The following is a 27,012-nucleotide window of genomic DNA, read 5'->3' on the forward strand; positions in this document are numbered from 1 at the left end:
ACAAACAAGTAGTATATTTAAAAAAAAAACAAATCCAAAATCCACCACAACACCATTCAGCGCTTAAACTAGCACCCACCTCCAGTTCCCATAACTTAGTCCCCTCTACTAGCCAGGCCCCCTCCTAAACCTTCTCACCAACTATCGCTTTCAGACTCAGGCATTTCCACCATCCACCTCACTTCTGTTACTACCAGACACCAACCCGGCACAGGCCATGTCTCACACATTCCAAACCTATTATTCCCAAAACTACCCTAGCCAGCTGCACACATACCATCCCCCCTATGCCAACTAGCTATCCACTTACCCATAAGTCACAGCAACTATTAACCTATCCATCAGCCTGTAAGCAAGCAAGAAAGCAAGAAAACATATAACATATTTTATCATTTGGAAAAAAAATCCACAAAACCATTCTCCATCTATTAACCACATAAGCAGAACTCTGACAGAATCCATGCATACATGGTTCTGACATGTGGGTCCATCGTATGCAACTCAGGATTGCTATTTGGTAAGATATTTAGAATTGTGCTGTCCTAAAGTAAATCACTATTACAGTTATAAGTACCTCACTAAGATAGAATCTATATGGATTCCATAGGATGGAACTATAATAATTCAAGAACTTTCAAAGTAATGTAACTGTGTTCTGTCAATACACTTTCTATTGCAAGTGCAAAACCAATATCCCAAGGTAGAAAAACACCCTATATCTTCTGGCTTCTGGTTGTTAATCTGAGGACTATTTCACCCTATCAGACAACATGTTTCTCTTTATTCCTGTGGCTTCGTTACCATTCTATCCAAGTTCATAACAAACTTTGAAAAACTGGAGCCAATGGTCAACATTGTACTGGTGTGTACCATAAAGGACCCCCCCCCCCAAGTCTTTAGTAACACCTGGGATCCAGTTCTAGAATGTTTCTTAGTCCTCAAATCTCTGGAGCAGTGGAGGTGGGGTTTAAATGCTGAGATTCCCACACTATCTGATTATATTGATGGAAATAGTGCATGACCTCCATTGATTCCAGCCAAAATATAGTTTTATATATATTATATAAACACACTATATTATATTATTGTAAATGGTACCAATAGCTGTTTCCTGTATTTCAGGTACTGAGCTTAAACCTTGATATAGGTGAAACAGGACTTAAAAAAAAGTAGGAGGAAGAATGTTTATTATGCATTGGCATATCTTATAGAATCATGGCCAATTAAGGTTTGAGGTGTACAGTCAATTTTGTGTCTTTTGTTTACTGAGGCATGCTTCATTTATTTCCAAGCTGCTTTGGTTTCCCAGATAATCATAGAGCAGTGTATGAAAGCCAAATGTTTTCTGTCATAATGAGATCCTGCTTTTAAAGGAAAAATAGCCTCCCAGAGGCAAAAAAATAAAAATAAAAAATAAAGAGAGAACTATATCCTCCCTTGTATAAAATGAGGGTGGCAAATCAACCATTATAACACTTAAATGAAGTTAATATTCATTCAAGCATGGCAGCATTTGACAGATAAAAATGCCAGGCAGGCAGCCACATTCTGGTGCCTCAGAGAAAAGCATACACTCAAATGTGAAACCACACAGCCAAGTTGTATGAACTCCCCATGGGAACATTTGCTCTTCTCTGCTAATGGGATAACCATTGAATGTTTTTCACCTACTACTTCTTTCCTTGGGTCAGTGGTTTTTCATTGACTCTTCCAACATAGAAGTAAATTTTGGAAAGGTAAATTTCTTCAAAGTGTCCATGTGGGATATTCATACCATTGTTGAGTGCAAATTAACCATATAGAATTAAAATATACAGGATATACATGCTAAAAAAACTGGGCTGTCTGAGAAACAGTACCAGACTTTTTAATAGTCCTAATCTGACCTAAACTGACAGAACAAGTACTGAAGATAAATGCATTTTGCTGAATACACTCTATTTCAGGGAGACCATTATTATTATTATTATTATTATTATTATTAACCTTTATTTATAAAGCGCTGTAAATTTACACAGCGCTGTACATAAAATCTTTTAGTTAGACAGTTCCAGCTTACAATCTAAAAAGACACGACACAAAAGGAGTAGGGAGAGGAGGTGGGGAAGGGGATCAGGTCCAGCAGTTCTTCTCTACCTCCGAGGCCTGGACCAAGGCAGATGGAATGGAGGAAGGGCTTGGGTTCTTAATGACCAGCATTGTATATGTCACAGACTTGCTGTACAATGAATATTTTGGGGAGAATGGGGTGTTTGCCCCATTAGTCAAATGGTATGTATATCAGCTGACATCCTGTTCAGTAGTTTATGATTATAATGTGCATGTAACATTTTCATAACTGCTGGCGATTCATATTTACAGTCATTAATATACAGTCCAAAATCATTCATCTATATTTTAACATTTTTCTTCTTTCCATTTTTTTTGCATAGATAGTTATGGCTCTGGTTCTCATGTAAAACAGTACTATATCACATCCCCTATCTATTTATTCATCTATTATCCCCAGGAGATGTATTTTAGGCTATTTTAAAAGATTAATACCTATACTTTTATTTATTACTTTGTGTATTTGGGCCCAAAGTTATATTTCTCTTTTCCATCTCCACCACATATGGCACATGGTACCCTTTTCCACTTTACAGTTCCAACAACTGTTATTGATATTTATATATATATTTGAATATTTATCTGGTGTGAGGGACCATTTAAACTGAATTTTATAAACTGGAGGGTTTCTGAGGTGGTGCAGATGTGGATAAAAAGGTAAAGGTAAAGGTTCTCCCTTGGACATGATTGTTTACAGTAGTTACATCTGACTGTTGAGGCAGTGCTCATCTCCATCTAAACTGAAGAGCCAGCATTGTCGAAGATCATCTAATCATAGAATTGTAGAGGTTGAAGAGACCACAAGGGCCATCCAGTCCAACCCCTTGGCATGCAGGAACTCTCAATTAAAGCATCCCCAACAGATGGCCACCCAGCCTCTGTTTAAAGGTCTCCAAGGAAGGAAACTCCACCACACTCGAGAGAGTGTGTTCCACTCTTCATGTGGCCAGCATGACTAAACAGAACAGGCTTACCTTCCCACCAGAGCAGTACCTATTTATCTACTTGCACTTTGACATGCTTTCGAACTGGTTGGCAGAAGCTGGGACTAGTGATGGGAGCTCACTCTGTTGACCTGGTGACCTTGTGATCACCAGAGTTGGCATCTTAACCACTAAGCCACCACATCCCACATGCAGATGAGGATACTGGGAAATAATGTCTGCCACACTCTCCTGGTCACAGGGTGTCTTGAGACAAGCAATTGTGTCAGGATCCCCAAGGTATCCCTGGCAGCCTGTTCTTCATGTGCCTCATAACTAGGAGAGTGCTGCAGACATCATTCCCAAGTGTCATGATTTGCAGCAACTCAGAAACACTTCAACTGAGACATTGCTGAAATGGTAGGGTTTATGGATGGTAGTGCCAGCAGACAGAGCTCTGTCATGGTGGTTGCAGTGCCATCATCTGATCTACATTAAATCTGGATACATTACATTCTGACAAATTACTTTCATGTTGTATTTCTTCATGGCAAGAAATGGGGAATATCAAGCAAGCAAGTATGTAAAAGTTCACTGAATTTCATTCTATTACATTAAAAACAATAACAAAGGGCTAGATGGTCATCTTTCAAGAATGCTTTGATTGGGTCTTCCTGCAAGGCAGAGGGTTGGACTATATGGCCCTTTTGGTCTCTTCCAATTCTATGATTCTAGGAAAGAACATGCATATCTCTGGATAGTGTATATTTTATTGTCATATGTTTAATGTAATAAAATTTATTCGGTCTTTGACCAGTATAAAAACAAAACCACACAAAAACAGTGTATCAGTACAACAGTAACAGGTTAAAATATAAACTGATAGTAGACTATACCTATACAATATCCAAACAGATCTTTCTACATGTTAATAAAATGACTTTGGCGGGATACAAACCGCCATATAGTACGTATAGGATACGTACTAGGGTTAGGAAGGGGCGGTGCTTCCGCACCCCCTAACCCTAGTACGTATCCTATACGTACAAGATGGCGGCGCCCCATCCACATGGGCGCCACCATCTTTACGTACTGGACGCATAGCGTCCAGACGTGTCGTGGCGCCTATGACGTCGCGAATGCGTCATCAGTGCGCTCCGAAATGGAGCTTCTTTTTTGCTCTGCGCGGGAGCCACGTGGTTTGGCTGCTGCAGCTCCCGCGCGGAGCAAACGGCGGCAGTGGGGAAGCGCCGCAAAGCGGCGGTTTGTATCCGGCCTATATGTCAGTTCATGGAAGCTCAGTTGTAGGGTTTTCATGGTGGGACTTATTTAGAAGTTTACCATTGCCTTCTTATAATATGTACAAAATTATTTCACTCAATTTCTTTGGTTTTGCTTCAAGAAGGTTAAGCAGAATGAGTTGCTCAGCATGGTACATACTAGATGACTGGGGGGGGGGGGGGTTGTGCTGTTTTTTACATGCGATTGTGATTTTTCAGCATAGCACTTGAAGGCTATGAAAGAGGAACTTCTCTGCCCTAAAGTGATCTTATGCTACTTGCTCTCAGCCTTAATGCCTGACAGGAACATCAAGGAAACACTATCCTACGTCATAGACTTCTTGGAAAGAATAAAAAGTTGAAGGGCGTGAATAAAGCATCCTATGAATATTATCACATCCTTTCAGTATGTAGAGATTATTTCTGTGTTGCATATGAAGCAGACCTTAGATAATCAAGTTCAGGGGAATGGAGCTTGGAATGGTGTGATATAATAAAAAGAAATGCTTGAATCTAGGCTGTAAAAAATCTGCAAAGGCTGAAGGACTAGTGCTGTTCATATACAGCCTTAGCAGTAAATTTTACTACCGTTCAAGAAGTCATACTACAGCTATTCCATAGCCAGCAAGCACAAAGGAATTATAATTTTAAAAAGAGAAAATCAAAGTAGTAGAATGAAGTTCTCTTATGCCTGAGTCACCCATAAAGATGCCAATTATTTGCAAGAAGAAAGATGGTTGTACACCAGCATTATGGCTATCCAATTAAGATAAGCTCCCTTAATGCATTACAGTGGAATTGTGTTGGCCCTTCATGTGAATTAATAAAATTAATGATGATACTGCATATAGGTCCTCCATTGGTTAGGAGGATTATAGCTCCTTTCCATCTATTGAACTGAAGCAAAGAATTTTATATTGTATAGTAGTGTAACATAAAATTTGTCCATACTTAAAATGCTGCATATTTGCATTGCATCCTAGGAAAACACTGTACTGTTCTCAGAAATATCACACTGAACATATATAATGTGCACATAATTAATATATTCTAACAGTATAAAAAGCCTGCTTTTATAGCGATATTAAAGTTAATGACAAATATGTTCACCCTTGCTTGCGATGTAAAGAAATTTGAAAGCTAGCAAGTCATAGTTTCATTAATACAGAGCAAGAAGCTTTATCAAGCCAGAGGGATAAAACAATTTCATTTCTTCCTTCTCCCAGCTGTTAGATATATATATATATATATATATATATATATATACACACACACACACACACACACACACACACACACACACACACACAGACAAAACAAGGTCAGTTTTGGCAGGCACTGATGGCCCTGGCTCAGTCATTTAAACAGGCTAACCAAATGCCTTGGGCATTCCCTGATTTCTGCTGATTAAGCCGGCATTAAAGACCCAGGAACAGTCTAAATTCTTCTTGTCTTCCTTTCTTTTACCTTCTTTCACTTGTTACCTGGGTCAGCATGGTACACACTAGATGACTGGGGGTCAGCATGGTACACACTAGACCACAGGTCATGCTGTTTTTCGCATGCGATTGTGATTTTTCAGCATAGTAGTTGAAGGCTATGAATGCCAGCCACCAAGCTGCACTCACTCCACATAAGTGGTGTCTCTTATTGTGCCTAATGTGTGCCTCAAAATAAGGACAGGCACATTCCTATTTTAGTTTTTCTTAGGTGTGGGACAGACTGTCCAAAAAGGATGGTCTCCTGGCACCCAGCTTTGGTCCGTAGGGACCACGGGACTTCCCTGCGGACCAAAAAGAACTCGCAAAAAGCGGTTTCTTCTTGAGGCACCATTATGATGCTGCAGTGCGCAAATGGCACACTTGCGACATCACAATGGTGCTGCGATGTGCGGACGTTAGGCATCCATCACATAATGATGGCGGCACCCATCTGTATAGGACACCACCATTTTGACGCCCTCGTCAAGTGTAAGGGGTGAGGAATGTCTAGAAGCACTGCCCTTCGCATGTGATGAGGGTGCCCTATCACGCCCGTCTGGACCAGGCCCTAGTTTGTCTTTTTTCTCCATTATGAATTTTATTCTTCATGGGCTACTTTCACCAAATGTTTTCACCAAACATAAAACATTGTGCGTATTTTTTTGTGAAATGTCCTGTTTAACACACACAGTTGTTTCACAGAATCAAAGAATCATAGAGTTGGAATAGACCACATGGGCAATCCAGTCCAACCCCTGCCATGCAGGAATTCCCAATCAAAGCATACCTGACAGATTGCCATCAGCCTCTGCTTAACGACTTCCAAGGAGGGAGACTCCACCACTCTCCGAGGGAGTGTGTTCCACTGTCAGCCCTTACTGTCACATGGTTCCTCCTAATGTTGGGGTGGAATCTCTTTTTCTGTAGCTTGCATCCATTGTTCTGTGTTCTCGCCTCTGGAACAGCAGAAAACAAGCTTGCCCCAACCTCAATATGACATCCCTTCAAATATTTAAACAGTGCTCAGATATTGCCTCTTAACCATCATGACCTTTGGGTCAGTTTTAACTTGTATGGTTTTAATACCTTTTCAAAGGGGGGGGGGGGGTACTAGGGATTTGATATGTTTTGTATTTTTAACTTGTTAGCCACCCCGATTGTTCTCAGAGGGGCGGGATACAAATAAATTATTATTATTATTATTATTATTATTATTATTATTATTATTTTCCAGGCTAATAATTCCCAGCTCCCTAAATCTTTCCTCATAAAGTATGCTTTTCAGACCCTTCAGACCATCCTCTGGACACACTCCAACTTGTCAACATCCTTTTTGGATTGTGGTGCCCAGAACTGGACACAGTATTCAAGGGGAAGTGCCTGACCAAAGCACAATAGAGTCGCTCGATTTCTTCCCTTGATCTAGATACTATACATCTATTGACACAGCCTAAAATGTGGCCTTTTAAGCTGCCACATTCCACTGTTGATTCATGTTCAACTTGTGATCTACTAGGACTCCTAAATCCCTTTCACATGTCGTCTTGTTAAGCCAGATGTCCCCCATTCTATATCTATGAATTTCATCCCTGCCCCCCAAGTGCAGTACCTTAGGTTTGTCCATTTTGAAATTCATATTGTTAGCTTTGGCCCAGCTTTCTAATCTATTAAAGTCATTTTGAATTTTGATCCTCTCCTCTGGGGCATTAGTTAGTCCTCCTAATTTGGTGTCATCTGCAAATTTGATAAGCATCCTCTTTATTCATTCATGCAAGTCACTGATAAAGATGTTGAATAGCACTGGGTTCAGAACAGAATTCTGTGGCATCCCACTAGTCACTTCCCTCCAGATGAAGAGGAGCCATTGCTGAGCACCCTTTGGGTTTGACCAGTCAACCAATTACAAATCCACGTAACAGTCACATTGTCTAGCCCATATATTACCGCTTGTCTTCAACCTTGTCAAAGGCCTTACTGAAATCAAGATATGTTATATCCACAGCATTCCCTTCATCTACAAAGCTGGTAATTTTATCCAAAAAAAAGAGAGAGAGAGAGAGAGAGAGAGAGAGAGAGAGAGAGAGAGATGAGATTTGTCTGGCATGACTTGTTTCTCTGAAACTCATGTTGACTTTTTATGATAATGACATTGCATTCTAGATGTTCCCAGACTCTCTGTTTAATAATCTGCCCTAGAATCTTTCCTGGTATTGATGTCAGACTAACTGGACGATAATTGTTATGATCCTCCTTTTTGCAGATGGGGACAATGTTTGCTTTCTTCAGTCTTCTGGGAATTCTACAAGCCTTTTTTTATTAATATAATGATGTTTTTCTCATTCCCCTACCTGTGTATTTTTTTATCTAAAATTTTCCTTAACATATGCATTTTCCCATGCAATGTTTTCTTGTTTGTTTCTTTAGAGAGCTGCATGCAAAATTCTGACAAATGTGAATACAGAAGATATCTCTATTTTTGTTTTCATATTGCTTGGTAAGGTGTGTTTAGGCAATACAAGTGAAGTAAATATTTATCAAAATGCGAACAAAATTAAAGTGCTCATCTCCCCTAACTCAGAAGCAGGATATACAGTAATTCATAACCCCATTTGGATCTTGTAGCACCTCTAAGAATCTTTGAGAGAAAGATGCTGGTAGCATAATCTTTTGGAGGAGAAATATACTTTATCAGATGCATCTGATGAAGTAGAAAAAGGCAGCATCTACACTATATAATTAATGGAGTTTGATACTACTTTAACTGCCTTGGCTCAATGCTATGGAATTCTGGGAACTGTAGTTGTGTGAGACATTTAGCCTTTTCTGTCAGAGAACTCTGGTTCACAGCAAACTACAAATCCCATAGGCTGAAGATATGACAGTTAAATCAGTGTCAAAGTGCATTGATTCCGCAGCACATGGTCTATGACAGTGCTTCTCAATTATTTTCTGTCATGCCCCCCCTAGGAAGAAGAAAACATTTTGCGCCCCCCGCGCGACTGTAAATAGTATCATTTGTCTATGAAATTGGTCAAACGAGCCCCCCCTTTATGGAGCCTCGTGCCCCCCCCGGGGGGCGCGCCCCACTATTTGAGAAGTACTGGTCTATGAAAACTTATGCTGCCAACTTTTTCCCTTAGTTAGGCTCAGGATAAGGGGCAAATTTCAGGGGTGGAATTTGAGAAGCAAATTGCCTTTTCCAGCTTGGCCATATTACAAAGTAGCGCTTACATTTAGCCAAATGCAGCACTGGTGGATGTTGGGGTGTCATCATGATCACCATCAATATGGACCACTTTAAACAGGGATTTGATAAAATCATGAGGATAAGGCTACCAATAGCTACTAGTCTCTCTCTCTCTCTCTCTCTCTCTCTCTCTCTGTGCGCACATGCACTTGCTTATATATATACACACAGTATACTCTCCACATTCACTGGGGTTAGGGGCACAAAACATTATTATTAGTAGTATTGTTAAAGTTTATTTATATAGTGCCGTAAGTTTTGCATACAACTTTACATAACCATAAAAACCAGAATGCAGATAAAGCCTGCCTGTGGCATACAATCTACAATCATAAGCAGCAAAGATAGTAAGATAACAGCATCATTAAATAACTCTAAAACAGTAAACTATAAAAGCAATACACACTTACAGGGGTGATGTTGGGGGTAATCCTGATAGCAGAATGTTGAACAGAAATCAAGGGGTTGAGGAAGCCCCATCAACAGAAGGTTGCAGTAGTAGAGGCCAGAAATGACCAGGGCATGAACCCAAAGCCTTGGCAGTAGATACAGAAAGAAAGGGTCTGATTTTAGCTAAATTATAAAGAAAAAAATCAACATGACTTGGCTGTGGCCTGGATCTGAGGAGTAAATGAAAAACCCCATGAAAGTGGGAAAGTGCTACTTTTTAAATCTGAGAACACACCTCTCTAGGAATCTCTAAATCTTCTAATAAAACAGTCACATTGAGGGACCAGGGAAACCCTATAATACTCCCCATGCAATTATTCCAAATTTTTGGCTTCCACTATGCTGTTTTAGGCCTAGGAGAGAGAGTTTTTGTTTCTTTGTTTTAAAAATCACAAGGAAATGACAAAAAGAGAAAAAGGTCCCATCAAACAGCTCTATGACCTCTTAGGACTGTGGGACTCTACTAAGGGAATGCAAAAAGAAAAAAATAGCCATAACAGAGAGTGGTGAGGTCTTCCAGGGTCTTAGGGAGAGCCACTGTGGCTCCTGAAACCTGCCTACCCCTATTTCCGAGAGAGAAAAACCTTAACTTCCACCCCTTTGAACTATATCTGAAACCAACTGTTTACTAATATAAATCAATTGTGGCATGTGGCGTGCACGCCAGAGGCGCGTACACCATTGCTTTTTCTGGCATGCGGCACCACTTCTTCCAACACAGCTTCCACCGTATGCTGGAAACTGCATAAGGCACACCCAAATATGACGTGGGTCTGCTGTATTTGATTCCTTGGAAACAAGGGCTCGGGACAAGGAAGCATGGAAACAAGACTGTTCCTCTGCTTTTGAACCATGAAAGAAAAGAATGGAGTGCCTTCAGAGCATACTAAACAATAGAGAAGAATTTTTGTTTACTTGTTTGTTTATATATATATATATATATATATATATATATATATATATATATATATTAAAATGTTTCATATATATTAAGACATTTGTTTAACACCTCTCAATCCACCAGGGCCACTGAGTCAATGATACAATGATTAAAAACTTTAAGAACATAAATAAAAACACTTAGAAACAGACTAACAAATCCTCCTTAAATATAGTTTTAATAGGTTTATGTGCTGTTTCTAAGGTTTGTGCATAATTTTGTAATTAATTTTAATATTTTCAGTGTTTAATTATTTTATTTTATAGTGGTTTAATTGCTTTTTAGATCTAATATTTATATTTTTATTAATGCTCTTGTATAGTTTTCAGTAGTATTCTTTTAAATATGTTGCTAGCTGCCTTGAGTCCCAGTATTTGGAGAAAGGTGGGATAGAAATGAAATAATAGTAATACAGGGGAGTCACCTCTAATTTTAAGAATCAATGTCCATTGAAATAACCCAGTCTTCTCTGCCACTGGAAACTCAAAAGGGATAGAGCTAGCCTCACCTCCCACAGGTCCCACAGTCAGGGTGCTGCTACAGAGAAACCCTTGTTGGCTGTACCTTCTAGTCTAGCCTTATGGGGTGGAAGGACACCCAATAGGGCCTCCACTGTGGATCTTGAATTACAGGCAGGTTCCTATGGGATATCCTTGCCCCAGGCTCTTGTTCAGAGATACGACATAAGTTGTTGAGGTTTATCCCCACTTAGGAACAATGCTTACACGTGGAAAAATAAATTGATCTAGAGCCACATTTTCTTGATAGATATTGCATAATATATTTGATTCCATTAAGAATGCGTTTGGAATAGCATGGATAATTTAACACTATAGTCAGGTTCTCAGAATAGAGATAAACTGCAATTAAATTAAGTACCTATGCCCATGGAATAAATAAGCTCAGCACAATTCAGACTTGCATCCGCTATTTTCTGGGTATTTTCCTCCTTATTATTATAACCTGAATTGGAAAAGGCAGTGCCAACTCCCATACATTTAGCTGTGTGTGTTTTAAGATTTTAAACTGTTTTTCTGGGGGTAAAGCAGGATATGAATAAGAATATAGGTGGTCTATAAAAAGTTTTTACAAAACCTAATAAAACAAGAAGATGCACAAACATTTGTTGGTTAGGGAGTTTTGACATCATTTTCCATAGCTCTCGTTTAAGAAGAATTTCAGTGAGGGCTAAGCCTTTTCTTTTTCTAAAATTTACGGAGATGGAACTCATTATTTCAATTAAAGCAGTAACTCTTCAAATTTGCAATCTTAAAACTGAGTCTCCATATATTTCCATGAGACAGTCGGCTGAAGAAATTCTATTTATTTTTGTTTGTTTGTTTCAGCTGCCTTTTGCAGAGAAGAGAAGGTGTCAGACAAAGAACACATATTCAGTATGTATGGATGGATTTTAAACAGTATATTATATTCATCATGGAAAGGGATTGGGTCCTGTTGGTGTCTTACACATGCATAAGTTCCTCTGCAGATATTTTTTGTCTAAAATGGAATGTCCATATTCGTTTCAAGGCTGCGAAAGTGAAGTTTCACATGTGATGCATCTGCAGCTGTTCACTGTTATTGCATTGGTTTCTACATTCAGTTATACATTCAGTTGTGCATTTGTAGTTCAGTGTTTCTGTTCAGCAGAAGTTCTGTAACACAGTCAATGGATTACTCTACATAGAAAGCACTATACAACCTTGATATGGTATCTTAGCTGAATGATATAGAATAAATTTAATACAAAACACAGACAGAATCAGAAAAATGCTCTCTGAATTCTTCTCCACAACCAGACAAAAGATTGTCCTTCACATCCACCACAGGGTCTGCAGGGAGGACTCTAAGCAATATTGTCAGCATTTATATTAGGATAAAAGATGGTTCTTCTGCACTGAAATATTATCATTGTCTTGACATAAGAGGAAGATTGGTCAATGTAATATCACTTGTTAATGAGAAACAAAAATTCCTGTTCATCATTTAAACCTCAGCTTTTAGAAGCATCTGGCTGGTGATTCCAGAAAAAGAATGCTAGATCATTAAGGTATAGTTTTATTGTATACTTTCCAATTTTAAATTCTCCAAGGCCCAGATTTTTCTGCTCTCAGTTTCCTGAATTAATTCATCCAAGTTTGTTCAATGTCAATATCAAATATTTATACTCAATCAACAACACTACCACCATGATTTCTTACCATGATGAGTTACCTCAGTCTCATTTCCTGTACCTTTCGGTGTCTTACTGGTTCTCAGTACAGTTTCCCTTTTTTTGATTTAAGAGGAAAATCCTTAAAGACATTCATGAAGAAAATTGCACAGATCTTGATAGGTAAATTCCTTCCTGTTGGTCCTGCTCAACAGCCAGGAAAGTGTGGCTCCACAAAGCCTCAAAACACACAAAGTCCCCTGAACCCCCCCCCCACCTTTTATGAAAAAAGACTAGGCATTTTTAGTAAACATTCTTTTAACATTCATAACATAATTAACATAATAACATAATTAACAATAGAAACTGCCTGCACATTTTCTATTAACTTCCAAATTACTGGTTGTGGGCCAAAAATCAGCCAAAACTGGAGGCCAGGAGTAACATGACACCTATTCCAATGCTTCAAGAAGTGCCAGTTGCCTGAGAGGGACGCTGCTGCGGACAAAGAGAGAAAGCAACATTTTGGAGGAAAGGCCACAACTTTATTGACATAACACAAGGCAGAGCAAAACAAGCAATGTAGGGTTGGCTCCCATGCATGAGGTCTGGATCTGTCATCCAACAGCCCAGTGCTGAGTGGATGAACCAAGGTGCTTGGTCACGGCCAAGCTTTGGGATGGCAAGGGATTATCAATTAACGCTCACGCTCCAATGATCGCTCAAGCAATTGATCGCATCTCCGCAAATGCGCATCAATGCATAACTATCCCTTGTCAACCAGTTAACCCATGGGGAGATTCCTGGGGTGAAATTTGGAACCCACTCCCCATTTCAATTGATCACCCCAGGTCTAGCTCTTCACAGTGTAGATTCTATTATGACCAGATAAGAAGAGATTTAGCAGTTTCTTGAAGCCATAATTCAATTAATGACAACAATATTGTATAATAGTACCTTGTGTATAAAATTGTGCAATATTGTATCTTTAATTATTATCATAACAGCTGAAAACTACCAAAATCTCTTCTTATCTGACAATGATATAAACCAAAATGAAAGAAGTACTCCTGAAGTCTAAATTAATTTCAATATGATGTCTGGAGTAATGGAAATACTAATATTTGCCTGGCTTGTAGACCACTTGGCCTTGAAATAATTCTATCTGAAGACATAGGAAGTACTAGCATTAATGGAAAGGTTACACATTGTTTTAATATGGAATTATACCAGCTTCCAGATTTTTTTTAAAAAAGAAGCCCTAGCTCGCATAGTCTTAATCTACCCCCCACTCCAGCTCTCTTTTGAGGACTTTGTATCTTCTTCCAGCCATGTAATTCCTATTCTACTCATTGCACTACAATGCACATTGGATTAAGTTCAAAGTTTCATTTTAAATTAGAACAAGAACATGATTAACAAGTCACTTTACCACAGATACATTCTCATCTCTTACAAAAGAAAAGATCAAATTGGAACTTTCCTTTGTTACTACTGTTAACAGAATAATTTCATTTCCACTTACATATTCACATCTATCACACTGGCTTTTTGCCAAATTTGTTCAGGTTTCAGCTTTCGCCTCCTGAGGAGAGAGAGAGAGAGTGTGTGTAAGAAATGTTAAGTACTAGAATTACCAACTTTGTTCCTGCTAGAGATGTGCCTGTTCTTTAACAGCTGCAAAGAACTTTTTGAGAAGTCCCTGCACCTCCAAGGTAAGTGTAGCTCTTGTTTAATTGACTTCTATTATAATGTTGTGAGATACACGTTAACACAAACAAATAGTATGCAAAGCAGCCTTCTTGTTTGGCTTGCTGCCATCATCCCTTGTCAACATGGTTATGATGATGCAGATGTGAGCTGCAATTCAAGATATCTGGAGGACAGTGTGTGTATGTGTGTGTGGAAAATGTAACTGGAATAGTGAGATTTTGGTAATAACCATTCTAAGGAAAGATGGAAGTCAATGTAATTATTTGTTTCTTTTATCTTTTTTTGCTTGTTCTTTCAATCATTGTTTCCTGCTCTATTTATTTTGGTTAATGGTTTTCTTTGTATGTTTTTAATATAGTTAAATTTCTTTAATAAAAAGTGTGTGTGTGCCCATGCACACATGCGTGTTCAATTAAAAACCTGTCTGGAGGGCAAGAGTTGAGGAAGGCTAATCCAAACTATAATATTACTTATACGCAGGCAAGGCAGAGTGGATTTATTTGCTCCCTTAAAGCAATGGGAGTGCCACTACATTTTATAGTCCTGATGAGAGGATATAGCTATCAATGGCTACCAGTCAGGATGGCTGTATGTTACTTTCTCTATCAGAAGCAGCTACTAAGGAACACTTACAAGTATGTGACAGTTGTTCAGTGATACAAGTGAGAATAAATTGTTACATTCACACCCTAGTTGTAGTGTTCCTGCAGACACCTTGAAGACCACTATAAGATCAGAGTGCTGGGTTAGATCGGCTATGGATACACCATAGCTAATCTTATATTCTTACAACTTTCACATCAGATCCTAAAGAATTCTATTTTCTCCTTGAAGCTTTTCTCTCCTCACTGCATACCATCCCCTCCCCAAATTTCTTCCTCAGCTTCTTAATTGTCTGCTAAGGGAAAAGAAAATGAGGCCTGGCCTTTTGCATTCTTGGAGTAACCTTTCCTGCTTGAAAGTCTCCTGAAAGACACAACCACTTCTGCAGCAGGTGTAGTTTTAATGATGCTTTGATGCCATATGTCAAATCTCATCACTTGCTGTGAGGAGTGACATTTCTTTTGATAGCTCCTAGCAACGGCAATACAAATTGTTGGTGGTCACTTCACACTGTACAAATAGCTCCTGCAGCAAGTACATTTAATTTCAGGTTCATGCTAGATTGCACACTGTATAGACCTATGTCCTCTGCAGTTCTGTTTCAAAAACAATGAACCTTCTATCTTTAAAGAAATAACCTATATTTTATATGTATGTAAAGATTACATATATAAGGAACATGCTATAAAGCAGTACCAATGCAGCATTGAAGGATGCAATCCATAAACAGGGATTTATATTTCTTGCACCATCACATCATTTTTGGCATTGGAGCATGTAATTATATTGCAGCTTCATGATCTAAATCCCTTCTGAATATTGGAAATCAATGGTGCTTTTATCATCTACCAAAATCATAATTGCTTTGGTTTTGCTGTAGTGGTGGGCAAGTGTTTTCAAGGAGATCTAGGGCTAAATCTAACATTATGTAAGCAGACTGCACATGTAAAGTGAGTTATCCTCCAACTCTTCCTCTCTTAAATCCACTGTGCCCATCTCAAATCTACTCCAAAAGGGTTCCTTGAAGGGTATAGGAGAGAGGGGAAAAACCCACCACTAGTTTCTGTTCTGCTTGTAAAAAGACTCATCACACATTCAGAATTTGGAATATTCACATTTCCTCAGCAATGATGATTTGGGCTTGTAAAACACTTCAAAAGTAAATAATCCAAATACATAATATTACTCTAGGAAATATAAAATATATGGAAACTAATTTATCAACATATGTACTAATTAATTTGAGAGGCTGGGGCAGTGTTTAGCATGTGCAAAACTGATGTGTCATTTCAGAGCTATAAAGTTGTATGAAAATATTAAAAATGGAAAAGGAAAAGTTTAAATCAGTGACATCTACACCCAAAATTGCTTTACATCAGTCTCACCTGAACAATTGACCATCCAGGGGTCTGCTAACCTGTGTGAGAAAACAAAAACAATAGAGTGCATTGAATTTAGAATCTATATTATGCAGAAAAGGGCATGGTAGTTTGTGAAAGTTTCAACAATCAGATGAAACACCTAGAAAACCTGTGCATGTTTTGATGAAACCTTAAGGCTTTTTCTCACAGACCTGTTGACAAGGAGAAAACAAACAGGGAACACTGGACATCAGAATTCGTGTTAAGTAGAGCTTCTGTCCACCACTTGCTTTCTCAGGAATATTCAAGATTATTTTAGTAGTATTTATATTTGTTCTGTGAAGTTTTCTTAATAGATAGGGAAACATATATATTTTGTAATACACTATAAGGGGCTAGTAATGCTGCTTTGCTCAGATATATTTACAAACATAGGACCTGTGCAGACCAGCCCGAAAGGCCAGCCCGTGGTCTGAGTTACGGTGCAGCATCCTCATGCTGGATGCAGTAACCCTGTCCCCAGGGTGCCATCTTGGTGTGCACCCGTCCACACGGCATGCACCATGATGACACCCCTCCAATGCTGCATCCACATGATACAGGACTGAAGGGACATCATAAAGCCATGCTGCAGCTATGGTGCCCCTTAGAGGGCGCAAAAGAAACTGATTTCTGCAGCTACTTTTTGTGCTCTCTGGAGTCCGGATCAGTGCCGCAGTGTGTGGCATCCATGGCCCCAATCCAGCCAGTACAGGGGCAGCTGCATACTGCCCATCTGTACAGGCTTATGATCATCAGATAACTTGAATGCAGCTCTTTAAAACAGGTGCACAAGGGGGGAGAGAAAAATAACTCATATTTTTAGTCATTGGAACATAGTAGTTATCACTATACACTTTTGAAATGATTAGGCATCATGGGGCAGCCAAGAATCATCTTCTGTTCAGCTAACTCCCATGATACCTAATTCAGGAATGAATAGTGGGTCTATATTACTGGCAACTATTAGCCAGTTGTTCTCTGTTTTTATGCAGGAGTTCAGAATACAAGTACAGAAAACATAAAAAAGAAGGGGATCATATTAAACCTTCCTATCTTGTGTGGGTTACTTCATTCTCTGCACATACTGATTGCCCTTCTATTTATGAAGAATTTCTGTAGATAACTGGAAACTCTGTCCATCAAAAATTATCTTCAACAAATAGAAAATAACAGAAATGTACAGGAGTTGGGGGTATAACTCCCATACTTGCATATTCACAGAAGTAATATGCTAAATGTCTGCATAGGGCTTTTGTCATCATGACCATCAGAGGCAACAGGGTTTTTGTGTGTATGCAGTGAATATCAGTTTTGTTAAGTAAATGGAATTTTCTGTAAGAAAGCAAGTTTCCTGCACAGAAAACTACACATTTGCACATATTTTTTTTATTTATATACCGCTATTCCAAAGATCATGGCGGTGAACAGCAAGTAAGCTAATTAGCAAGTAAGCTAATTTTTCCCCAACAGTCTGGGTACTCATTTTAGCGACCTCGGAAGGATGCAAGCCTGAGTCGAGCTTGGGCCCTTTTGCTGGTCTTGAACTCGCAACCTTGTGGTTTTGAGTGAATGGCTGCAGTACAGGCATTTAACCACTGTGCCACATAAGGCATCTGTGAAAAAAATTCTGAACAGGAACAAATTTTCTGAATATAAAATCATGGTTTTGTGACAAAAAGCCACTTTTTTCATAGATTAAGTCAGACCAAAATGTCCTGCTCATCCTGAAGTAACCAAGGGGGGAAACAAACTGACATACAGACACCACATACCACCAAGACACCTGGAAGTTGCACCAGTGCTCAGACTGTTTTGGCCCCAACTCCCTATAATTGAATTGTGATATGGAAGGAAGATGTTTGTATAGTAGCTTTAGTGAGCTATAGTCTTAGGTCACCAATAGGATGCAAATATTTGTCTGACAATTTTTTCATATTGAAGAGAAAAATTGTAAAATTATTTGTTCTTGCCTGAGAAAAAGAAATTCATGAAGATTTATATGCCTACAAGAGGCTAGCCAACCAAATGTGACCAAATTAGCAAGGAAATTCAATGAAATCATCATCCTGTCCAAGACTGTTTATAGCCATTCAGTATAGAGCAGGCAAAAATCTGCATATATGGACAGGTGAGTTTAAGGACTAAATGTCCTATTCAATCCAAAGGGACAAACTATAGCCATACTGAATGAGTGGGAAGGATGGGTGGGAGCTTCAGTGAGAAAAAGCTTTGGATGCTGACTAGGACTGCAGATATCTGACTATTGGAAATAAACACTTGGGCTAGTTTTGACCACTATATGGTTTGGGTCCAAATTACTTCAAAGCCCATAGCTCCCTGTATGAGTCTATTAGAGCTCTACAATCATCTGGAGAGGCCATTCTCTCTGTCTCACCCCATTCCAGGCTTGTTTTCTGGGAACATTGGAGAGGGACTTCTCAATGGCTGCTCTCAGACTTTGGAACTTCTTCCCTGAGAAGGACAAGATGGACACAGCCTTTCTCTCCTTCCATAATCATGTCAAAACATTTTTATGCCACCAGGCTTTTAAAAACTGGCCAAGATGGGGTTTTAATGCCATGAAGTGCTATTTTTAAGATTTGTATATGGTCTTTGAATTAATTTAATGTTCTAATGTTTAATGTTTTAAATTAGCCATTACTGGAAAAGCTGGAGGCCACAGTTTCACTATTTCTGCTCAGGGAATTTCTGCACTCCCTTCTAGTTTCAAAGAAAAGAAAAGAAAAGATCCAACTTTGTAGGGTCACTCAGCACTCCAGAAATTATTTTCAGCAATGAAAGGAAAACATGAAGCTCAAAATGACCGTCTCTGCTCAGATTTAGTTCATGAGTTATATACCATGGTTTTAAATTAAGATAGCTTTCTGTTTCTTTTTTTTAAAAAATCGTATACATTTTTCTGATTCTTATGATTGCTCTTATTTCTTTTGACCAAAATATCTCCTGACTTTTCAACATATTTCCCCCTCTGCAATAGATAAGGGCAAACACTTTTTCCGCTTGCAGGTTGAGGCCTCCATTAGCTATATTGTTGTATTGCCTCAAGGCAACATGTACCATATTTTTTGAAAAAACACAAAAGATATATGTAAGCCACTTTCAGGTGTTTGAAAAGGGGGAAGCAATCAAAGTGAGTGTATCCCTTTCAGGCAGCAAGTAGCTCTAGCCAACATTCTTTTTCTTGGAAGTGTAGGATTTTTAATGTGACAGTTGCCAGTTTTTTGCTCAAATGCAAGGGGACTTTGGAACTTCATTCCCTTTTTGGTAAAGATTTACATGATTGGAATATTCTAAAACATGGGTTCTTCTGTAAAGGACAGGAAACTTGGGTTCTTCTAACTTCTTTTTTTTTTTTTAAATAACACATCTTACTGGCAACAACAACAAAAGCCTTCCCATTGCAAACATGAAAACTGAAGTGTTTGAATGTGTTTGAATATGAAACTGAAGTGTTCCTCTGAGTGTTTGTAATTGGCCATTCAGAATCATGTCCCTGACTCATAGAACCTGTCATTAAATGAAGCACCATCCTTGGATACTACTCACAAATACTCATATTGTATTTTCAGTAGTGTTTTGGGCCAAGCTTCCCATATCCAGTTCATTACCAAGGTGTGAAACAGACGTGCCAAATACCAAGCCTTCCAGCTGCTTTAGGGGTGTGGCATGCAGACAACACTTGTCCTGACATGACCGGAAACTGCTTTGAGGCTGTAGAAAATCATCCTCTAGATAGAATAACAGAATCATAGAGTTAGAATAAACCGGAAGGGCCATCCAATCCCCTGCCATGCAGGAACTCACAATCAAAGCACCCCTGACAGATGACCATTCAGTCCTGTTTAAAGACCACCAAAGAATAAGACTCTACTGTGATATACCACAATATACACACATTAAAAAACTAGTTTATGAAAATTACAAATACAAAAATTCAGAAATAACATTTTCACCAATTTTCTCTAATATTTTTAATGTTTCTGTCAGCAACATTCCAATAGCATTCCTCTTTGAATCCCATTTTGAGAGAAAAGTGGTATATTAATCATATAAATTAAAAAAAATACACAGTCTATGATAACTCTCTCCATGCAATGATAACATTTGAATTTGCATCTAAATGGCAACATATATGGGGCTATACTTCCAATAATTACACACATACCAACCCCTATGGAATGACTCTGTTAGACTGATAGGCGTTTGCTATCACCAATGTCTACTGCCTTCTGTTTCAGCTTAAGAACACTCTCTACCCCTTAGGGAGAGTGTCTTATTTCATTTCACATCCACTGACTTCCAACAGTTGCTATCACCCAGAGCCTCAGTCTCACAAACAGCTCATGAATGATGTTTTTATTTTCATGGTATCCTCCTGGCATCATTGATAATATCAGTCAATCTCTGAAAAAGCTGAAAGCTATTGCAGTAACAGCAGGGAGACATAGCACTAACCTAACAAAAATTACAAGTTTATAGAGCTTCAAAATAGCTAGATATTTTCATGTGTCCTCCTATGTATTTAAAGGGCAAAACCAGATGTTAACGAGAATGTGTTAGCATCTCTAATAACAAAACTAAACATTTAAAGAGAACAAACCAGGGTTTAGAAATTTCCATTTATTTGTTGGTTATATTTATATTCCATTTCCCCCCACTTTATTCTAATAACGGCCCTAGGAATTGGGTTAAGTTAGAGGTAGAACTGTTCCAAGATCACCAATGAGTTTTGTGGCTGAATAGGGACTTGAACCTGCTTCTCCCAGATCTCTGTCCAGCATTGTATTCCGTTCATTGGGTCTTTCACTATTTTCATTACAGAAATGATTTTGAGCCTTTACCCATTAGGGACAACTTTAATTGTTAGCTTTAGATACTGCAGAATATGACTGAATCTTCAGTGAGATCATTTGACACCCTTGTATTATGCCAATTTCAAAGGAAATTTGCTGGTTATGTTTGCTTACAAGTCCAATTCAAGATGCTGGTATCTGAACAGCTTGGACCCCAAATATCTGAAAGCATGGGATCTCATGTCTGTCACCCATAGCGCTATCCAGACAGTGCTCTATATATTTTCTTCAGTACAGGAGCAGGGAGCTACTTAGCCCCAGTCCCTCTGTCATTCCTTCTGTTATGTTAGTGGTGGACAACTACATGAGTGTGAGGGGGCAATTTCCTCCCCAGAGGCCCTCACATACCACCACCACCACCCCACACACAAAAAGCCCAAATAGTTCAATTTTCTTTTGCAGTCCGTCTCAAAGTGGCAACAGAAAGTGATCTTTCATCACCCCTTTCTCTGTTTTGGGAGGGACTACAGCAGAAACAGTAACAGCACAGGGTTCAGGATGCTTCCTGAAGTGGGTTGTAGATATTTTCACATGTTTTCATATGTGTTGGGAGAACTTTCTGCTTAGTTCAGGGGTAAAATTTTCTTAAAATCACACCAATTTTTTTTTAAATGCAGGATGAGTGCAGTGCTTTTGGATATGGATAAGGCTACAAAAGGGGTCATGCAATTTGCCTACCCCTGCCTTATGTGTAAGGCAAATTCATCTAAAGTGGATTGTTTTCTGTATGCATGGAAACCTTCCACTTGAGCAAGATCCTTGATTCTCCCATGTTGTTTTCCAAGAAGAGAAAGAAATCAACTTTTTAAGAAAGAAATTGCTATAATTTAGAAATAAGTTTTTTAAAAAATATATATTTATTTTTATCTCGCCCAGTATTTCAATATAACATTTAACTGTTATTCAGTCTTGATATTAACCTTAACATACAGTCGGCCCTCCTTATAGGCAGGCTTGCTTTCTGCAGCTTTGAGCTCATGCAAAAGGCAATCCCAGGCAGAAATAATGGGGTGTGTACTCATGCCATGCCCCCTGTGCACCGCCATGAGTATGCACCCCATTATTTCCTATGGGGCTTGAGCATATGGTCTTTTCTCCATATGCAGGGGGGGTCCGGAACGGATCCCCCACATATAGGGAGGGCAGACTGTATTTATCTACCACTTTTATCTTTTTTGGGGGGGAGGGAATGTTTATCAAAATGTAAGTCTGTATCTGTAAACTCCTCTGAAATGTAGTATGATGCGGTGTGATATATAAATGGTCCCTAAATAAATAAATATTGTTTGTTGTTATGTGCCTTCAGGTCATTCCCATCCCATGGCAACTGTAAAGTGACCTATCATGCAGATTTCTTGGGAAAATTTATTCACAGGAGGTTTGCCATTGCCCTACTTGTTCATGAGTACTCCCTCCTTATCCTTTCTCCCTGGAGGACACATCTTCATCCAGAAGTGACCATGTTACACTTATTCTGTAATTGCTTCACTTGTTGCCTATTGGTTTCCGGATGCAGTACAAGGTGTTGGTTATGACCTTTAAACCCCTACATGGCTTTGGTCCAACCAATTTATGGGACTGCGTCCTGCCGCACAATCCATCCCACGCACTTAGGTCCTCTGGGAGGAACTTGTTGCAACCTATAAAGCCCAGATTGACTACAACTGCCTAGAGGACCTTCTCCTCCACTGCTCCCAGAGTATGGAATGACTTACCAGAGGAGATCTGTCATATTACCAGTGCAGACAGCTTCAAAAAGGCTGTCAAGATGGATCCCTTCCGGCAGACCTTTCCTGAACACTAAACCTGGCCACACACTGAATACAATTTCCTCTTCAGGTACTCTGTACCCAATCACATACTGTATATTTTAATTGGATTACTTTAATTTGATTATTTTAAATGTTTAACTGTTTAATTCTTGTTTTATGGGAGGGAGGGGAATTGGGATATTGGGTTTTTGTATGGAGTTTTAATCTGTAAGCTGCCACGATTGTCCTGGATAGAGGGGTGGGGTATAAATAAAGTTTATTTATTTTTTATTGCCAACCTGAGGAAAATGGAGCAGAGGAAAGAACAGGGAAATTCAGCACAGTATAAGTAAAGAGATGGTACAGAAATATTTAGTTAATCTAAATGAATACAAGTCTCCAGGACCAGGTGAACTACATCCAAGGGTATTAAAAGAACTGGCAAATATAATATTGGAACCATTGACAATAATGTTTGAGAACTCCTGGAGAATAGGAGAAGTCCCAGCAGACTGAAGAAAGCAAACATTGTCCCCATCTCCAAAAAGGTAAAAAAAGAGGATCCTAACAATTATCATCCAGTTAGTCTGACATCAATACCAAGAAAGATTCTAGGGCAGATTATTAAATGGAGAGTCTGTTAACATCTAGAATGCAATGTCATTATCACAAAAAGTCAACATGAGTTTCAGAGAAACAAGTCATGCCAGACAAATTCTCTCTCTCTCTCTCTCTCTCTCTCTCTCTCTCTCTCTCTCTTTGATAAAATTACCAGCTTTGCAGATGAAGGGAATGCTAAGGATATAGCATATCTTGATTTCAGTAAGGCATTTGACAAGGTTCCCTATGACATTCTTGCAAAGAAAATGTGGGCTAGACAAGGTAACTGTTACATGGATTTGTAACTGTGTGTCCGTCTGAGGGTGCTCAACAATGGTTCCATTTCATCTTGGAGAGAAGTGACCAGCAGGGTCCCACAGGATTCTGTCCTGGGTCCAGTGCTATTTAACATCTTTATCAATGACTTGGATGACAGAATCGGGGCATACATATCAAATTTGCAGATGACACCAAATTAGGAGAAGTAGCTAATACACCAGAGGACAGGATCAAAATTCAAAATGACTTGAATAGACTAGAAAGCTGGGCCAAAGCTAACAAAATGAAATCCAACACTGAGAAATATAAAGTACTGCACTTAGGGCAAAAAAATGAAATGCATAAATATAGAATGGCTTAACAAGACTAGGTGTGAAAGGGATCTAGGAATTCAAGTAAACCATAAGTTGAACATGAGTCAACAGTGTGATGCAACAGCTAAAAAGGCCAATGTGATTTTAGGCTACATCAATGGAAGTATAGTGTCAAGATCAGGAGAAACAATAGTGCTACTCTATTCCACTTTGGTCAAGCCCCACCTGGAATACTGTGTCCAGTTCTGGGCTCCACAATTCAAAAAGGATGTTAAGATCTCCACCAATGAGAAGCGCCTGCAGCATTTGTTCTCCACCTTCAACACTTTGCTTAAACCTCCCTCTCCTCCTGTCTCTTCATCATTCTCTCCTAATGACTTTGCTAATTATTTCATCTCAAAGATTACCACGATTTGCTCTGAGATAGTCCCTCCCGATTCTTCTTCTATCTTCTATCGCCCTCGCCTAAAAATTTTTCTGTGTTTCCTCCTGCTTCTTTGGCTAAACTCTCTACACTTCTGAACTCTTCCAAACCAGCAACATGTTCTCTTGACCCAACTCCTACTCGTCTTCTAATTTCCATAGCTCCCTCCTTTCTGCCCTCGCTTCTCCACATCTTCAATCTCTCTCTCTCTTTACAGGCTCCTCCCCTTTGAACTTTAAACATGCTCTCATTTCCCCAATTCTGAAAAAACCCTTCTCTTGACCCCTCCTCTTTGTCTAGCTATCGTCTGATTTCTCTTCTTCCCTTTCTTTCTAAGATTTTGGACGGGTTGTTTATTCTCGCTGTCTTGAGTTTCTTGAAGCCAACTCCATTCTCAATCCCTTTCAGTCTGGTTTCTGCCCATGGCACTCTACAGAGACAGCTCTCACTAAGATCTCAAATGACCTTTTACGGGCCAAGGCTAATTGCCTTTACTCTGTTCTCATCCTTTTTGATTTGTCTGCAGCCTTTGACACCATTGATCCCTGTCTTCTAGTTTATATACTTTCATGGGTTCTCAGACTCTGTTCTCGACTGGTTTAGATCTTATTTGTCAGACAGTTCTTTTGCAGTGGTCACAGGTGGTCAGACTTCGTCCTCTGTTCCCTTATCTGTTAGAGTGCCCCAGGGCTCTGTTCTGGGTCCCCTTCTGTTTTCTCTCTACACACTGTCCTTAGGTAAACTCATTAGCTCTTTTGATTTTTCCTACCATCTTTACGCCGATGACACCCAGTTGTATCTTTCCACCCCCGACCTTTCTCCAAGGCTTAAACAGCAAGTTTTGTCTTGTCTCACAGCTGTCTCACAGTGGATGCGCCATCGGTGTTTGAAGCTCAACCTGTCCAAAACGGAGCTTCTAGTCTTTCCTCCTAAGTCCACCCTTCAACACTCCTTTTCTTTCTCTGTGGACAACATTTCTATTCAACCAGTCCAGCAAGCCCGCAGTTTTGGTTTTATCTTTGATTCTTCTCTGTTGTGTATCCCTCAGATCCAGACCACAGCCAAGGCTTGTAGATTCTTTTTATACAATATTGCCAAAATCCAACCATATCTCTCCGCCTCTACTGCCAAGATTCTGGTCCATGCCCTAGTAGTCTCATGACTTGATTACTGTAACATCCTCCTGGCTGGGCTTCCTCTTTCTCACCTCCATCCTTTAATCTCTGTCCAGCATTCAGCTGCACGCATTATCACATCCGCCCACCGCTCTGACCATATCTCTCCTTTGTTGGTATCCCTTCACTGGCTCCCCCTCCCTTTCTGTATTCAGTATAAGTTCCTGCTGTCAACATTTAAAGCCCTCCATGGGCTGGCCTTTCCTTATTTATCTGACCTTCTTTCTCTTCACTTTCCCACCTAGGTCCTCCGTTATGGTAGTCAGGGTCTGCTGTCCCAGCCCAGGATTTTCTCTGCCCCATCTAGGATTTGCCCCTTTTCACTTGCTGCCCCTCACTCCTGGAACCTTCTTCTCCCATGATCAAGGGCCACCACTTCTTTAACCAGCTTCAAAATGGAGTTGAAGACCATCCTGTTCAGAGAAGCATTCCCAGGCATTGCATGATCTTATTTGCTATTTGATGTTCTTTTTGTTGCCTGTTTTATTGAACCATTTCCTGTATTGCTATGTATTTTTATATGTATTATCCTATTTTTTTTTAGATTGTACACCATACGCAGGCTTACTCTTTTATATTTATTGTTTTTATGTAAAGCGCTGTGCAAATCTACAGCGCTATATAAATGAAAAAGAAGAAGAAGAAGAAGAAGAAGAAGAAGAAGAAGAAGAAGAAGAAGAAGAGGAGGAGGAGGAGGAGGAGGAGGAGGAGGAGGAGGAGGAGGAAACTGGAGAATGTCCAAAGGAGGGTGACTAAAATGGTAAAGGGTCTGGAAACTGTGCCCTATGAGGAACAACTTAGGGAGCTGTGGATGTTTAGCCTGGAGAAGAGAAGGTTAAAAGGTGATATGATAGCCTTGTTTATATATTTGAAGGGATGTCATATTGAGGAAGGAGCAAGCTTCCTTTCTGCTGCTCCAGAGAACAGGACCCGGAACAATGGATGCAATTGACAGGAAAAGACAATCCACCTCAATATTAGAAGGAATTTCCTGACAGTACTCCCTCACAGAGTGGTGGAGTCTCCCTCCTTGGAGGTCTTTAAGCAGAGGCTGAATGGCCATCTGTCAGGGATGCTTCATTGAGAGTTCCTGCATGGCAGGGGGTTGGACAGGATGGCCATTGCGGTCTATTCCAACTCCAGAATTCTATGACTCTATGATTCTAACTGTCATGACTGTGGAATCTTGGGATTTGTAGTTTGGTGAAGTATTCAGCCTGGTCTGTCAGAGAGCTCTGTGCCTCACCAAACTACAAATACCAGGGTTCCACAGGACAGTCCTGATAGTTAAAGT

The sequence above is a fragment of the Sceloporus occidentalis genome, unplaced genomic scaffold, assembly GCF_023333645.1.
Source record: "Sceloporus occidentalis isolate IW3139 unplaced genomic scaffold, rSceOcc1.0.p SCAF_3, whole genome shotgun sequence".
NCBI lineage: Eukaryota > Metazoa > Chordata > Lepidosauria > Squamata > Phrynosomatidae > Sceloporus > Sceloporus occidentalis.